This window comes from Cervus canadensis, chromosome X (assembly GCF_019320065.1).
Source record: "Cervus canadensis isolate Bull #8, Minnesota chromosome X, ASM1932006v1, whole genome shotgun sequence".
NCBI lineage: Eukaryota > Metazoa > Chordata > Mammalia > Artiodactyla > Cervidae > Cervus > Cervus canadensis.
The window spans coordinates 130,640,924-130,658,470 of record NC_057419.1 but is presented as its reverse complement, the minus strand read 5'-3'; the positions used below and the strand labels follow the sequence as shown (position 1 = coordinate 130,658,470).

Genomic DNA, 17,547 nt, shown 5'->3' with positions numbered 1-17,547 from the left:
AGAGGATGAGATGGTTGGATGGCATCACCAACTCAATGGAAATGAGTATGAGCAAGCTCCGGGAGATAGTAAAGGATAGGGAAGCCTGGCGTGCTGCAGTCTGTGGGGTCACAGAGAGTCTGAGATGACTGAGTGACTGAACAACAACAACAACTGTATGATTCCATGAATATGACATTCTGTAAAAAAACTACAGTGATAGAAAACTGATCAGTTATTTACACAGCAAATAGAGGTTAGAAGTGAGTAGAGGGTTTAACTCAAATGGAACAGCACAAGGGAGCTTTCAGGGGAGAGGGAACTATTCTGTATCTTCATTGTGGTGGTAGTTTTGTGACTCTGTGTGTGTGTAACAACTCATAAAAATGCACACCAAAAAAGACAACTTCACTGAATGATAATTTTTATTTTTTTTTAATTTTTTATTTCAGTAAGTATTCACTGAGTGCCTATTACACGCAAGATTTTGTTTCATATAGTTGGGACACATCAAAGGATAAAACAATAGTCCCTGCCCTCACGGAGCTTACAGTCTAGCATTTACAACCATTTCACCTGGATGCAGTCACCCTGGGCAAGTCACTGGGCCTCTGTCCTCAGCCACCTGATGCAGGAGTAAGGAGGCCCAGCTCAGACATGGGTAACAGACCGGCTGTGCTGGAGATGCCAAAAGGGCACCTACCCCCAGCCCACCATCCAGACAGTTGATAGGACTGGAAGCTGGCTTTTAATGATAAAGTATAGGAGGAGGGGGCACAGGGACTGGAGCCAGCAGTCTGCTAGGCTGCTGCCTCAGGGCCTGGGCTGGCTACATGATCTGCTGCTGCTGCTGCTTCTTGTTGGCCGCCTTGCCGGCAAGGTCCTTGGCCTTCTCTGTAGCTGCCACTGCCATCTCCTCGGCCTTCTCCTTGGCTTCCTTGGCTGTTTCAACAAGGGTTTTGGGAGGGGCCTCACCTTGCAGCTTGGCCAAGATGTATTCAAAACCCTTCATAGTCATGGTCATGTTACTTTTGAACCATGCAAGACCAAATTCCTAGACGGCTCTGGAGATGCCAAATAAGCTAGAGGAGACCCAGGTTTCCTGGCAGATTTCAGCCCAGCTGCTGTTATCAGAGTTCACACAGTAAACACATCATTCCTCCACCACCATCAGCTGGGTGTGGTTGATGTTCCAGGTGAAGGTGGCCATGGTCTGGTTTCCTGGGTCCACAATAGAATCTTCCAGGAAGTACACTGAATGAGCAACACTGGCAGGAAACAGTCGCTCAGCCCAGCAGGGCATCCTGTTCGTCTTGGTCAGGAGCTTCTGGTCAGAGGTCACCTCTCGGTGCACTATGTCTTCCATCAAGGCATGTTTGCTACAGGGATTTGGGTACCGCTGCCAGAAGGCAGCAAACACTTGGTCCCAGGAACTCCAGAGCATGCTCTGGCCCAGGAAATACTCCACCATTGTCCCGGCCAGGGCGGGCTCAGTGCCGGGGCAGCATCAGGGGTGTGGAGCCCCAGGGGCATGCAGAGGCCAGGCTGGAGCTCAACACTCGGCCGCCAGGCTAGCGGCAACTCAGTTGCTATAGCGCTGAACCCAACCAGCCACCACCACCGCTGCCATGAGGGCTAACTTTTAAAATAGAATGAAGAACTAATCCCGATTTAAGGAGGTTAAATGATAAATTTTATGTTATACATTTTATCTCAATTTAAAAAATCAATGCATCAATCAATCTTAGTTCAGTCACTGACCCCAGGCAACTTGACTTCATTTTATCTGTATATAAAATGTGAATAATAAAACTGCCTACCTCATAAGCTTATCATGAGAATTATATATAAACTTTGTATAACATGTTTGCCATATGACAAGGGTTCAATAAATGTTATTTACTAATTTTACCCTGTAGATAATTTCTCCCTTTTGAATCCATCCTAAACACATCCTTGAGAATATTTTTATTAATATATATGCGCCTTCATTTTTTCCTATCCCTCCACAATGTGCTGTCTAGTCAGCAAACAGGTGGACCCCCAGGAGAGACCCAAATTCCTATTAATGAGTCCTTCAATCAATTTCCAGCCATGGCCCATAACGAACAAGGATCTGCCCCATCCCCAGGGCATCATGCTTACACTAAGTCTCCTTTTCTGGAGACACAGTCTTTTACACCAGGCAGTCCTGCCATCACCCCTGTATCCCAGGTATATTCCCCTCTCTAAGAAAGTTACTTTACCACTGATGTTTCACTATAACCTTAACAGAGGGGGATTCTAGATTCACCAGTGGAGAATAATAAGAGCGAAACAGTGAAACGAATAGAAAGGTAGGATATTAGACATATTTTCCCAACTTCACAGTTGGTCAAGGGCCAACTATTTTCTTTAACAATCCTCTCCCCCAAATTGAGACATGAAATTTATCCCAGTCCACCTTATCATCTAGGAAAATCTTTGGAAAAAAGTGAAAACACTGGGTCTAGCTACTGGCTTTGATTTTGGATGCAACATTTGTGCAGGCCACAGCTCCGACAAATCTGTTCTATGCAACAATTATTGTTTCCTCTGTTCATCATTATCCTGCACTCTGCCTCACTTGCAAAAACATGTTTCAGGTGCTATTTGCTCCATAATGTTCCACTGAGAAACAACGCATGCATCATGCCCCCAACAGTAGCTCCCAGAGCATACAGTTGCCAGCATCAGAACCCATCATAAAGAAGAGCAAGAAATTTCCATCTCCCGCCCCCTCATGATCAAACTGGGGCTTCAGCCCACACAGATCTGTCACTCTGAGAAGGCTCCCCAGTCACAGCATCATCTTTGCCAAGGAAGAACAGAGAAAATTGCATCTCAGAGCTACACAAAGTTAACTTTTCTATTCTAGCCTGTATTTTAGCAGCACTGTCTTCTTAGAACAATTATCTCAAAAGTAAAAACTCAGTTTTCACCTAAAGTGGAAAACTGACTTGGGAGAGGAGTGTCCTGGACTAAGTTCATACCAGATCCTAAAATCATATTGCAAAAGAACCAAACCGTAGAATAGTGGAACACAGAATGTAAGATTTGGCATAATCAAAAAAAGGTGGGGGGAAGGAGGGGGGAAAGAAACAAAACCTCCTTTGACAGGCCCCCTCCTAACTTGTCACCTGAAATGAAGAGAAATATTCCTTGAAAAAGAATTAATTACGGGGTTTCTATCATGCCATTCTGCTATCCCAAAATAGTAGCACTAACACTGATTCACAAACACACGCTGCCATCTAAACCTCAACCCATGCTCTCAGCATCGGTTCAAAGGTCCTCCCTTTCAGGAAGCTTCTTTAAGTAGACTGACCCATATCTCATTCTCTGTCCCAATCTCCCTAGCATAAGTTTGTAAGTGCGTTGTGTGCTGCTCAGTACTGGTGGGAAAAAAATGTAAGGTTTCCCTTCCCAATTAGATGGTAGGCTCAAGAGCAAGGAGTTTGTTTATAACATCCCTGTTGGTAGGTGTTTCTCAAATACTTGCTGCTCAACTATAAAACACTGAAGTGCTAAGGAAGCTTAAGCAAGCCTGGCTCCCACTGGGTCCACAGGACTCACACACAGAGGGCCATTCATGATACCATTTCAGTGTTGAAAAGAAGGTACCTACCGACAATCCATACAATCCAGAAAGCTGTTTGTTGCTACTATATTAATGAAAAATTGTCCCAAATGCTTAATACCAAACATTTAAGTATGGAGATTCATGTACTCACAGGGAGATAGAGGCTCAGGCAATGCAGCCCATTGAAACCCTTAAAGGAGATCTGTGTTGGAGGAGGCAGGATGTGGGTTGGAAATCTTGCCTCACTTATTATGCCTTCTTTCACTGCTCATATCCACAAATGTAACATTTTGCAAGTAACAGAGTTCAAAGGCCAATATTTCCTCAGGTCCAACAGACTGAAAGTGGGTGTTGCTCTATGTTCTTGGGAAGAAAAAGTTCCAGAGCCACAAATTCATCTGCAAGTCTTGTGTCAATGCCAAGACTGTAGTACAAGGATGACAGGAACAGGGGAAGGCGCCTGGACAGGGAAAGCCAAAACAAGAGATGTATATATACACGGCAAAGTATAGGTATGAGCAAGGCAGGTAAACCAAAAGCAGGAGGTCACAGTGGACGAGGGTAGAAGTCGGACAGGTCATGAGGAGTCTGGAAACACATGGGTACCAGAGAACAAAGCAAGAATTGACTTGACCAATTAAAGTAAATACAATGGATGTGGAGGCAGAGTCCCAGTTATGCCACTTACTAGATCTGTGATGCTTGACAGGTTGCATCTCCAACGGCCTAAACTCCTTTATCTATGAAACAGGGACAGTTAAACCTACTCAACTGCCTACCTCATATGCAGTAACAGGGAACAAAGGAGATAAAGCACATCTGAACATGCCTGCTAAATTCCAAATCACTGTTCAAATGTAAGTGACTGCTGTGATGAGATCATTTTGTGGACAAGGAGAAGTATGTGGCACTACTGGACTGGTAAGCCCAGTAGTGAGTCCAGAACTTGCATCATAGACCACAGAAATGCAAAAACAGATCATAGCAGCAGAGAGAAGATTCCTAGAGTAGCAACAACAAAGAGGCCATGTAACTGACATCCTTCCACTGCAGGAAGTATCTTACATAAGCTAAGGCAGGACACAAAGAAAAGGCAAGACTTTCTCTTCCCTCTTAACAGAGTAAAATTAATATCATGCATTTGTGAGCACCTACTGTGGGCCCATATGGGATTGCAGGAGGAAGGGGAGGAGACCCATGAGGGAATGGGCTGACTCCTGCTCCTTGCCTCAGTGAGTGGCACTAACACCCACCCAGTGGTCCAAACCGGAAACCTGAGAGTCAACTCTAGACTTCTCCTCCCTGCCTCTGGCCCTTCTCATCTGATCAGTCACTAAGTCCTATCGATTTTGCTCCCAAACACCTCTAAAATCTGTGCTTTCTCTCAATTTCTATTGCCATGGTACTCACTCCCTCAGTCCTCCAGTATCTTAACCTCCTAATCAGCCTCCATGTCATCAGTCATCTTTTAAAATCACTAATCAGATCAACTATTTCACACAAAATTCTACAATGGCTAACCACCACTGCATGTAACCTGAAGTTCAATGGATAATACAAGACAATATAATAAGCACATGCTAAATGGTATGTTGCAGACAACAGGCACCGAAGGAGATGAAAAAAAAAAGCAACACAGGTTCCCTTACTGGGGAAGAATACAAGGAGAGGAGGAGACTTACACTGAGTCTCAAAGAACTGACAGAATTGGAAAAGTTGGAAGTATGTAAGTATGTCTACATCTGAGGATATGTGTGGGGGTGGGGGGTGGGAGAATCACAGAGATTTTTAAGAAGGAGAATTAAACCTCAGGAACACAATGAGCTTCCTAAGATTCAGGGGGATAATGTCAGCCCCCATGCAGCACCAAATAAGCACATTTCCAGTTAATAAGGTGGCTTGCTCTTTGCTTTCTGAAAATGGAGAAATTAAATTATCTGCTTTGAAAAGGCTGCCTCAGAAGCACTTGGCAAACAGATTGAATATGGAGCCACCATCCTGGCAGAAGATAAATCAGACACAGAATGGCTCTGACAAAGCTCAGAACATGCGACGAAAACTGAGAGAGATAGGACCTGGATTCCAGCCATATCCAGTGTGTCAAGGTCTCTGAGGGGCAGCTGCAAGAAGGAAGCTAAATCAAAGATGAAGAAGCAGTATTTTAAAGAGACTATCATCTACAGAAACAGCGCCACTTCCAAAAAAAATAGTAGCAATGGGATGCATTTTAAAAAAGCACTTTAATATGGAAGTGAGACAAACAGCAGGCAGACGCACAGAGGCTGACACAGTTGTTGCTCTGTTTTAAAAACTGGGAAGCTTTTGGAGAACCCAGCCATTCCAATTCTCGGTACTGCGACTCCCACATGATACTAATATGTTTAGCTGAGAGTTGAGAAGTTCATAAAATCAACCTCATTTTTTGCCAATTTCTATGATATCAAATACTCAGCTTTTATTAGCGGTCGGTTTGTTGTTTTTTTGGCTGAGCGACACAGCCATCATACAGGATCTTAGTTTCCCCTCCAGGGATAGAACTTGCGCCCCCTGCAGCGGAAGCACAGAATCTCAACCACTAGACCAGCCAGGACGTCCCTTTATTGGTGGTTTTTATTGACATAACTAATTGTGGTCATATCATGTTATCTGTCAAGTCAAATTCACCTTTTGGAGACTGTTTTCTGTCTCTGTATAGTAAACACAAAATATTCCTAGTTCATGATGTTGACATGGGAGAGAACAGCCTTGGTGCCCTGGTCAGAGAAAGAATCTGGGCCTGAGTGGAATACACCAAAAGGAGGGATTTAGGACTTGTATAGCATTGAAGATTCTGCCTAGGACTTCTGGAGAATAGATATATAACGGATCATAATGAGAGGTGATAGGGATAGATGAAAAGACCTAAATGATGAGATATAGACGATGACGGAGACAAACCGCAATTGCATTCCACTCTAATTAAAGATAGAGCAAACAGCACACAGTTGCATCTTAGCTAGATTGTGAACCTGAACTGAACTTCCTGCCTGCAGATGTGTGGGTGTTCAAGCTAGAGAGGCTCATAGAACATGTAGCTCTCGACACAGCACAGATGTATCTAAGCACAAACACCTTCTCCCCCGCTCAGGATATACTCTGAACCATATCATTATTCTATCAAACTTAATACTGACAGCCAGATTTGGATCTCCCAGTATCTCAAAAAGAGTTGCAGTTGTTTTTTCTTAAATAAAGCACCAAAAATAAATGCAGGACCTGACTTGCAATAATTCATGGCCCCAGGCTCTACCATCCTGATCTGAACGAGCACAGGTGTGAGACAGTTCTGTACTTCCTCTATTCTGTTCTCCTGTTTGGCTAAGTTTGGGTCCACTGAAGGGAGAAAGTAGGTGCCTTTACACCCTGGACAAGTTGATCAAATCCACTGCTGTCATTTCCAGAGTTAATCTACCTCATAGCAGGAAGTATCTAGGGCTTCCTAGGTGACTCAGAGGTAAAGAATCTGCCTGCAATGCAGGAGGCATAATGAGATACGGGTTTGATCCCTGTGTTGGAAAGGTCCCCTGGAGGAGGGCATGGCAACCCACTCCAGTATTCTTGTCTGAAGGATCCCATGGACATAGGAGCCCAGCAGGCTACAGTCCATGGGGTCACAAAGAGCCAGACAAGACTGAGCACACACACGGGGAGTATCTGCAGAAGCTTCCTCACTTGGCAATATTGGGTTAGTTATTTCAGACTGAAAGCTCAGCCCAAATGTCACTTTCCCCAGGAAAGCCTCCCAGACTAGATAACCCATTAAATATGAATTCTTTAACACCCTGTCACTCTTCTTTCTCACTCAACTCAATTGCTATTAATTATCTAAAGTGAAAAAAGTGATAGTCACTCAGTCGTGTCTGACTCTGCTACCCCATAAACTGTAGTAGCTTGCCAGGCTCTTCTGTCCATGGAATTCTCCAGGCAAGAATACTAGAGTATGTTGCCATTCCCTTCTCCAGGGGATCTTCCTGACTCAGGGATGGAACCCAGCTCTCCTACATTGCAGGCAGATTCTTTAGCATCTGAGCCACCATATTAATTATCTAAGTGTTGTCCAATAGAACTTCTGATGAGAATGGAAATAAATGTTCCATATCTGTGCTGCCCAGTACAGTGGTCATTAGCATGTGGCTATTGAGTCCTTGAACTGTTAATGTAACTGAGAGACTGAGTTAACTCTTTGACTTTAAATAATTTAAACTTAAATTGCTATACATAGCTTGGCTATCATTGCAGACAGCACCAGCAACTGCATTCTGTGTTTTAGGAGGGCAAGAGTTATTCTGGTGTTTTTGTAACACTGTATCCCCAGGACGCACACAGTAAGCATTCGATGAATACATAATTGCTCGATCAGTTAATCAGTCTACTATTATTTATTTATTTAGCCCACCAATATTAACTCTCTTGGAAACTATTTCACAAATGATTCCACAAGGTGATCATTTGATATTCAGGCTGAGGTAGGAGAGTGTAAGCAATGAAGGTCATGGGGAAGGGAGCAGGAAGGAGGAGAAGGCAGCTACCTGAGTCCACATTCTGGTTCAGATACTCAGTAGCTATATGACCTTGGGAAAGTCATTTAACCTCATTGAGCCTCAGCTTCCTCCTCTGTATAATCTGGACAATAATATCTATCTATCTAGGGTTGTTGTGATGGTGAAATAAAATAATGCATACAAAGCACTATAAATGTAAGTGGTATCTATTATAACTATTTCTATTTATTGAAAGAATAGGATTAGCCAGACAAGGACAGCATAACCCAAGAGACCAAATTTTATACAAAAAGCACAGTCTCTAGTATCTCTCCTGAGAAATTCCTTTGTTTTCTCTATTTTCAACCAAATTCAAACAGGATCCTATATGCCACCCTCCTACTTCCTCTTCTTCATGGGGATAACGACTTAGCCAATACCTAGCCACTAAATTCATGATTCAATAGCATCTTATACAGTGACATTTTTTCACTAATACAGGCTTCCTAAAACCACACAATCTCCTCTATATCAGCCACTGTGGTATTACAGCCTGCTCTGAGTATTTATCATGATAATGGGTGCTTCTGTCTTTGGTCCGGCCTCCCCTACCAATACAGACACTGGAAGAGATGGCAGCATTTCAACCCATGATGCTCAGTGTGAGAAACAGCCTTCACAGTTTGGAATTGATAGCTATGGCTCAGGACAGGCGACTTCTGTCTGAACATCCCATATACAGCTTCTCATAAACAAGGGCAAAAGTTGCCATACAATTCATTAACATTGCAAGGACCATCGAGTCTTCCTGTTTCAGGACAAAGTTGAAAATATTTTTAAAAATTGGAAAATGGAATTTGAAGCAAATCAATCCTACTTTTAAAACATTTGGAACCTCATGTATCTAAAATTCAGTCACTCTCCAGTACACAAATAAATAAAATACACATAACTTATCAACTTCAGGGGCAGGACAATAAAAAAGAAAAACAGGATCTATATGTTAATGAGGTCCTGTCTTAATTAAGCAAAGCATACTATAGCTTCCAGTTTTACTTTTCAAGTGGAATAAGGAGAGGTCACAGAACATGTTTGTCTATGCTTAAAAAGCCTTTGGAAGCAATTCGATCTGAGCTTCTTTTTTATAGATAAGGAACTGAAATGCAGAGAGGGAACATGACTTTTCCAAGGGCACATAAAACTGTTAAGACTCAGACCTGAATTTACATACTGGATTTTCCTTTTACTAGGTGAAGTTATTTGACCTCTCCAATCCTTATTTTTCTAAGAATATGGGATGAATAATGATCCTCCACCTTACATGTTTACCATGAGGACTACATAAGAAAACATATAAAACACCTACTTTGTGCTGGACATATAAGACAAGTTGAGTAAACTTAGTTTTCTTCTCTTGACCATGTGTTATAGTGTTCTTTTTATTTAGCTATATCTTCATTTGCTTCATGGCAATAACAGCAACAATTGTATCTTTGCGAAAAGAGATGGGGACAAAGTTGGTCACCAGAATTTCTTTCAAGAATAACACTGTCTTGGATTGGAAGACTGCCTTAGTAGGTGTTTAAGGCAAAAAGATAGAAAGTGACCCTCCCCACCACTCCCCCAACCTCTTCCTCCTTCAAAAAAACAACTAGGATAAGCAGGCGGCACCAAGTCAGGATGGGCACATTGTTGCTATGAATGGAATGGGGAAGGAATTTTGTTGTTATCTTAGAATATGAGAGAACATGAAAGAAATTGGTCAGCTAGAAAGAGACTTGGGTTCAGAGAACATGTTAGTGAAACTCCACAGGGTTGTGGTAGCTAATACTGTCTGTGGTACATGTTAAAGTCATTTGCATTGCTGTAACGTAAATTATTCTCCATAGCCTCTATAAAATTTCAGTAAATTCTACACTGGTAATACTTTATATATGTGGATTATTTGGAGGAAACTTGAATTTTTAGGGATGCAGGGAAAGGTTTTGGACTTCCATAGTCCATGAAATCGGCAAGGATTCATGCTAATTACAACTAGGACTGACTCTGAGGTTGTACCTAACTTTTGAGGCATGAACATCTCAAGCATCATAGGACATTTATCAAATCCATGCCTCCTAGGTGTCCTGTTCCTAATCTAGCTTCCATCGAGATGGGATTCAAGCTCTGAGGACTAAGGGCAACTATATTAGAGGTAGGTAGTCAAAAGGCATAGAACTGAAAGCCAAAGTTTCTTAAGTGCCCCTAAGGAAATGCGCAAAGTGTTATTTCCAAGTATCAGGCACTATCCCCAGAGGAGGAAGAAGGGGAGCAGTGGCCAAACGTCAAATCCAGCTTCAATGACCTTTTTAAAGAACCAATTCCAGGAGGAGCCAAGATGGCGGAGGAGTAGGACAGGGAGACCACTTTCTCTCCTACAAATTCATCAAAAGAATAACTGAACACAGAGCAAACTTCACGAAACAACTTCTGATCGCTAGCTGAGGTCATCAGGCGCCCAGAAAAGCAGCCCATTGTCTTTGAAAGGAGGTAGGACAAAATATAAAAGATAAAAAGTGAGACAAAAGAGCTAAGGACGGAGATCCGTCCCGGGAACTCTTAGGCGGCATTGCTTGGGGTAGGGTCCGGGCCTGAGTGCCCTGAGGACAATCGGAGGGAGCTTCTGTGAGTTGCCAACTTGAACTGTGGGAGACCAAAAGAGAGAGAGTAAATTAACCGGCCGGAACACACTGCCGGCTGCTCGCAGAACAAAGAGACCGAGAGGGTCCAGAGAGGAGCTCGCAGGCTGCGGACCGGCCCAGCCCCGCAGGAGGCAGGAGGCAGGGGGGAGGGGAAGGTCGCGGAGAGACACAGGGCACAGGCACCCGACCGGCGCGGGCGGGGACTGGGGCTGGGGACGCGGAGGGCAGAAGGCGCAGGCACCCGACTGGCGCCAGCGGAAACTGAGACTGGGTCCGTGGAAGGGAGTGGGCGCGCCACACCTGGGGAGAGTGCGCCCACCAAGCCCCTGGCTGCCTGGACCGCTCTGACGGGGAAGGCACAGAGAGAAGGCACAGCTTTTCGCTCCGCGCTTTTGTGGAATACCCGAGGGCTGGAACCTCACGCAGCGCGGGGCGCGCTCCATATAGAACAGCCGGGAGCCTGAGCAGCGCAGACGGAGAAAGCGGCGTCAGCCCCTCTCGGCAGCGCCAGTCCGTCCCCGGGGTGCAAGCCCGCCCTCACAGCGCCAGCCCATCCCCGGCAGCGCCAGCCCCTCCGGCAGCGCGACGGAACTAGCTACCTGAGTAAGAGTCCACCTCCGCCCGCCTGTGTCAGGGCGGAAATGAGGCTCTGAAGAGACCGGCAAACAGAAGCCAAATAAACAAAGGGAACCGCTTCAGAAGGGACTGGTGCAACAGATTAAAATCCCTCTAGGAAACATTGACTACACCGGAAGGGGCCTGTAGATATCGAGAAGCGTAAGCTGGAACGAGGAGCTATCTGAAACTGAGCCGAACCCACACTGACCGCAACAGCTCCAGAGAAACTCCTAGATATAATTTTACTTTTTTCTCTTTTTTTTTTTTCTTTTTTTTCTTTTTTATTTTTTCTCTTTTATTTTCCTTTAAAATCCCCTATTACTCCCCCATTACTCCTTAACTTTCATTTCCATAGACTTTTACGATTTTTTAATTAGGGGGAAAAAAAAATTTTTTTTTCTTTCTTTCTTTTTTTTTTCTTTTTTTTTTCTTTTTTTCTTTCCTTTTTCTCTTCTATTTTCTATTTTTCTTTTTCTCTTATTTCTTTTAAAGTCCTCTAGTACTCCTCTACTACTCCTTAATTTTCATTTTCAATACACTATAACCTTACAAAAAAAAAGAAGAGAAGCCCTATTTTTAAACCGAAGATTATTCTCTCCCAGTCTTGACTCTCTGTTTTCTACCTCAGAACACCTCTATTTCCTCCTTTCCCCTTCTCTTCCCAATCCAATTCTGTGAATCTTTGTAGGTGACTGGGCTACGGAGAACACTCTGGGAACAGACAGCTGCGTAGATCTGTCTCTCTCCTCTTGAGTCCCCCTTTTTCTCCTCCTGTTCATCTCTATCTCCCTCCTCCCTCTCCTCTTCTTCATGTAACTCTGTGAACCTCTCTGGGTGTCCCTAACGGGGGAGAATCTTTTAGCCATTAACCTAGAAGTTTTCTTATCAGGGCTGTATAGTTGGAGAAGTCCTGAGACTACAGGAAGAATAAAACTGAAATCCAGAGGCAGGAGACTTAAGCCCAAAACCTGAGAACACCAGAAAACTCCTGACTACATGGAACTTTAAGTAATAAGTGACTGTCCAAAAGCCTTCATACCTACACTGAAACCAACCACCACCCAAGAGCCAATAAGTTTTAGAGCAAGACATACCACGCAAATTCTCCAGCAACGCAGGAACATAGCCCTGAACATCAACATACAGGCTGCCCAAGGACACACCTAACACATAGACCCATCTCAAAACTCATTACTGGGCACTCCATTGCTCTCCAAAGAGAAGAAATCAAGTTCCACGCACCAGAACACTGACGCACGCTTCCCTAACCAGGAAATCTTGACAAGCCAATCGTCTAACCCCACCCACTGGGTTAATCCTCCACAACAAAAGGGAACCACAGACCTCCAGAATACAGAAAGCCCACTCCAGATTCAGCAATCTAAACAAGATGAAAAGGCAAAGAAATACCCAACAGGTAAAGGAACATGAAAAATGCCCACCAACTCAAACAAAAGAGGAGGAGATAGGGAATCTACCTGAAAAAGAATTTAGAATAATGATAATAAAAATGATCCAAAATCTTGAAAACAAAATGGAGTTACAGATAAATAGCCTGGAAACAAAGATTGAAAAGATTCAAGAACTGTTTAATAAAGACCTAGAAGAAATAAAAAAGAGTCAATTAAAAATGAATAATGCAATGAATGAGATCAAAAACACTTTGGAGGGAACCAAGAGTAGAATAACGGAGGCAGAAGATAGGATAAGTGAGGTAGAAGATAAAATGGTGGAAATAAATGAAGCAGAGAGGAAAAAAAGAAAAAAAAAAGATCAAAAGAAATGAGGACAACCTCAGGGACCTCTGGGACAATGTGAAACGCCCCAACATTCGAATCATAGGAGTCCCAGAAGAAGAAGACAAAAAGAAAGGCCATGAGAAAGTACTCGAGGAGATAATAGCTGAAACTTCCCTAAAATGGGGAAGGAAATAGCCACCCAAGTCCAAGAAACCCAGAGAGTCCCAAACAGGATAAACCCAAGGCGAAACACCCCAAGACACATATTAATCAAACTAACAAAGATCAAACACAAAGAACAAATATTAAAAGCAGCAAGGGAAAAACAACAAATAACACACAAAGGGATTCCCATAAGGATAACAACTGATCTATCAATAGAAACCCTCCAGGCCAGAGGGAATGCAGACGTTACTGAAAGTAATGAGAGAATAACTACAACCTAGATTACTTACACAAGGATCTCATTCAGATATGAAGGAGAACTCAAAAGCTTTACAGATAAGCAAAAGCTGAGAGAATTCAGCACCACCAAACCAGCTCTTCAACAAATGCTAAAGGATCTTCTCTAGACAGGAAATGCAGAAAGGTTGTATAAACGTGAACCCAAAACAACAAAGTAAATGGCAACGGAACCACACCTATCAATAATTACCTTAAATGTAAATGGGTTGAATGCCCCAACCAAAAGACAAAGATTGGCTGAATGGATACAAAAACAAGACCCCCATATATGCTGTCTACAAGAGACCCACCTCAAAACAAGAGACACATACAGACTAAAAGTGAAGGGCTGGAAAAAAATATTTCATGCAAACGGAGACCAAAAGGAAAGCAGGAAGTCGAATACTCATATCAAGATAAATAGACTTTCAAATAAGGATGTGAAAAGAGACAAAGAAGACACTACTAATTGATCAAAGGATCAATCCAAAGAGAAGAATAACAATTATAATATTATTATGGCACCAACATAGGAGCACCACAATATGTACGGCAAACGCTAACGAGTATGAAAGAGGAATTAATAGTAACACAATAATTAGTGGGAGGACTTTAATACCCACTCACACTATGGATAATCAACTAAACAGAATATTAACAAGGAAACACAAACTTTAAATGACACAATGGTCCAGCTAGACCTAATTGATATCTATAGGACATTTCACCCCATAACAATCAATTTCACTTTTTCTCAAGTGCACAAATGAACGTTCTCCAGAATAGATCACATCCTGGGCCATAAATCTAGCCTTGATAAATTCAAAAAAATTGAAATCCTTCCAGTCATCTTTTCTGACCACAATGCAGTAAGATTAGATCTCAATGACAGGAAAAATAAAACTATTAAAAATTCCAACATATGGAGGCTAAATAACAAACTTCTGAATAATGAACAAATCATAGAAGAAATCAAAAAGAAATCAAAATATGCATAGAAATGAATGAAAATGAAAACACAACAACCCAAAACCTATGGGACACTGTAAAAGCAGTGCTAAGGGGAAGGTTCATAGTATTACAGGCTTACATCAAGAAACAAGAAAAAAACCAAATAAATAACCTAACTCTACACCTAAAGCAATTAGAGAAGGAAGAAATGAAGAACCCCAGGGTTAGCAGAAGGAAAGAAATCTTAAAAATCAGGGCAGAAATAAATGCAAAAGAAACTAAAGAGACCATAGCAAAAATCAACAAAGCTAAAAGCTGGTTTTTTGAAAAAATAAACAAAATTGACAAACCATTAGCAAGACTCATTAAGAAACAAAGAGAGAAAAACCAAATTAACAAAATTAGAAATGAAAATGGAGAGATCACAACAGACAACACTGAAATACAAAGGATCATAAGAGACTACTACCAGCAGCTCTATGCCAATAAAATGGACAACTTGGATGAAATGGACAAATTCTTAGAAAAGTATAACTTTCCAAAACTGAACCAGGAAGAATAGAAATTCTTAACAGACCCATCACAAGCAAGGAAATCGAAACTGGTAATCAAAAAATCTTCCAGGAAACAAAAGCCCAGGACCAGATGACTTCACAGCTGAATTCTACCAAAATTTAGAGAAGAGCTAACACCTATCTTACTCAAACTCTTCCAGAAAATTGCAGAAGAAGGTAAACTTCCAAACTCATTCTATGAGGCCACCATCACCCTAATTCCAAAACCAGACAAAGATGCCACAAAAAAAGAAAACTACAGGCCAATATCACTGATGAACATAGATGCAAAAATCCTTAACAAAATTCTAGCAAACAGAATCCAACAACATATTAAAAAAATCATACACCATGACCAAGTGGGCTTTATCCCAGGAATGCAAGGATTCTTTAATATCTGCAAATCAATCAATGTAATACACCACATTAACAAATTGAAAGATAAAAACCATATGATTATCTCAATAGATGCAGAGAAAGCCTTTGACAAAATTCAACACTCATTTATGATTAAAACTCTCCAGAAAGCAGGAATAGAAGGAACATACCTCAACATAATAAAAGCTATATATGACAAACCCACAGCAAGCATCACCCTCAATGGTGAAAAATTGAAAGCATTTCCCCTGAAATCAGGAACAAGACAAGGGTGCCCACTCTCACCACTACTATTCAACATAGTGTTGGAAGTTTTGGCCACAGCAATCAGAGCAGAAAAAGAAGTAAAAGGAATCCAGATAGGAAAAGAAGAAGTAAAACTCTCACTGTTTGCAGATGACATGATCCTCTACATAGAAAACCCTAAAGACTCTACCAGAAAATTACTAGAGCTAATCAATGAATATAGTAAGGTTGCAGGATATAAAATTAACACACAGAAATCCCTTGCATTCCTATATACTAACAATGAAAAAACAGAAAGAGAAATTAAGGAAACAATACCATTCACCATTGCAACAAAAAGAATAAAATACTTAGGAGTATATCTACCTAAAGAAACAAAAGACCTATACATAGAAAACTATAAAACACTGATGAAAGAAATCAAAGAGGACACAAACAGATGGAGAAACATACCGTGTTCATGGATTGGAAGAATCAATATTGTCAAAATGGCTATTCTACCCAAAGCAGTCTATAGATTCAATGCAATCCCTATCAAGCTACCAACGGTATTTTTCACAGAACTAGACCAAAGAATTTCACAATTTGTATGGAAATACAAAAAACCTCGAATAGCCAAAGTAATCTTGAGAAAGAAGAATGGAACTGGAGGAATCAACCTGCCTGACTTCAGACTCTACTACAAAGCCACAGTCATCAAGACAGTATGGTACTGGCACAAAGACAGAAATATAGATCAATGGAACAGAATAGAAAGCCCAGAGATAAATCCACGAACCTATGGACACCTTATCTTTGACAAAGGAGGCAAGGATATACAATGGAAAAAAGACAACCTCTTTAACAAGTGGTGCTGGGAAAACTGGTCAACCACTTGTAAAAGAATGAAACTAGAACACTTTCTAACACCATACACGAAAAATAAACTCAAAATGGATTAAAGATCTAAATGTAAGACCAGAAACTATAAAACTCCTAGAGGAGAACATAGGCCAAAACACTCTCCGACATAAATCACAGCAGGATCCTCTATGACCCACCTCCCAGAATATTGGAAATAAAAGCAAAAAATAAACAAATGGGACCTAATGAAACTTAAAAGCTTTTGCACAACAAAGGAAACTATAAGTAAGGTGAAAAAACAGCCCTCAGATTGGGAGAAAATAATAGCAAATGAAGAAACAGACAAAGGATTAATCTCAAAAATATACAAGCAACTCCTGCAGCTCAATTCCAGAAAAATAAATGACCCAATCAAAAAATGGGCCAAAGAACTAAACAGACATTTCTCCAAAGAAGACATACAGATGGCTAACAAACACATGAAAAGATGCTCAACATCACTCATTATCAGAGAAATGCAAATCAAAACCACAATGAGGTACCATTACACGCCAGTCAGGATGGCTGCTATCCAAAAGTCTACAAGCAATAAATGCTGGAGAGGGTGTGGAGAAAAGGGAACCCTCTTACACTGTTGGTGGGAATGCAAACTAGTACAGCCGCTATGGAGAACAGTGTGGAGATTTCTTAAAAAAATGGAAATAGAACTGCCATATGACCCAGCAATCCCACTTCTGGGCATACACACTGAGGAAATCAGATCTGAAAGAGACACATGCACCCCAATGTTCATCGCAGCACTGTTTATAATAGCCAGGACATGGAAGCAACCTAGATGCCCATCAGCAGACGAATGGATAAGGAAGCTGTGGTACATTCACCATGGAATATTACTCAGCCATTAAAAAGAATTCATTTGAACCAGTCCTAATGAGATGGATGAAGCTGGAGCCCCTTATACCAGAGTGAAGTAACAGAAGATAAAGACATTAC

General features: G+C 41.8%; 1 pseudogene; it reads right to left on the bottom strand.

The window, feature by feature from the left end:
* Positions 1 to 808: 808 nt before the first annotated feature.
* Positions 809 to 1,450, bottom strand: LOC122435741 (annotated as a pseudogene).
* Positions 1,451 to 17,547: the final 16,097 nt, after the last annotated feature.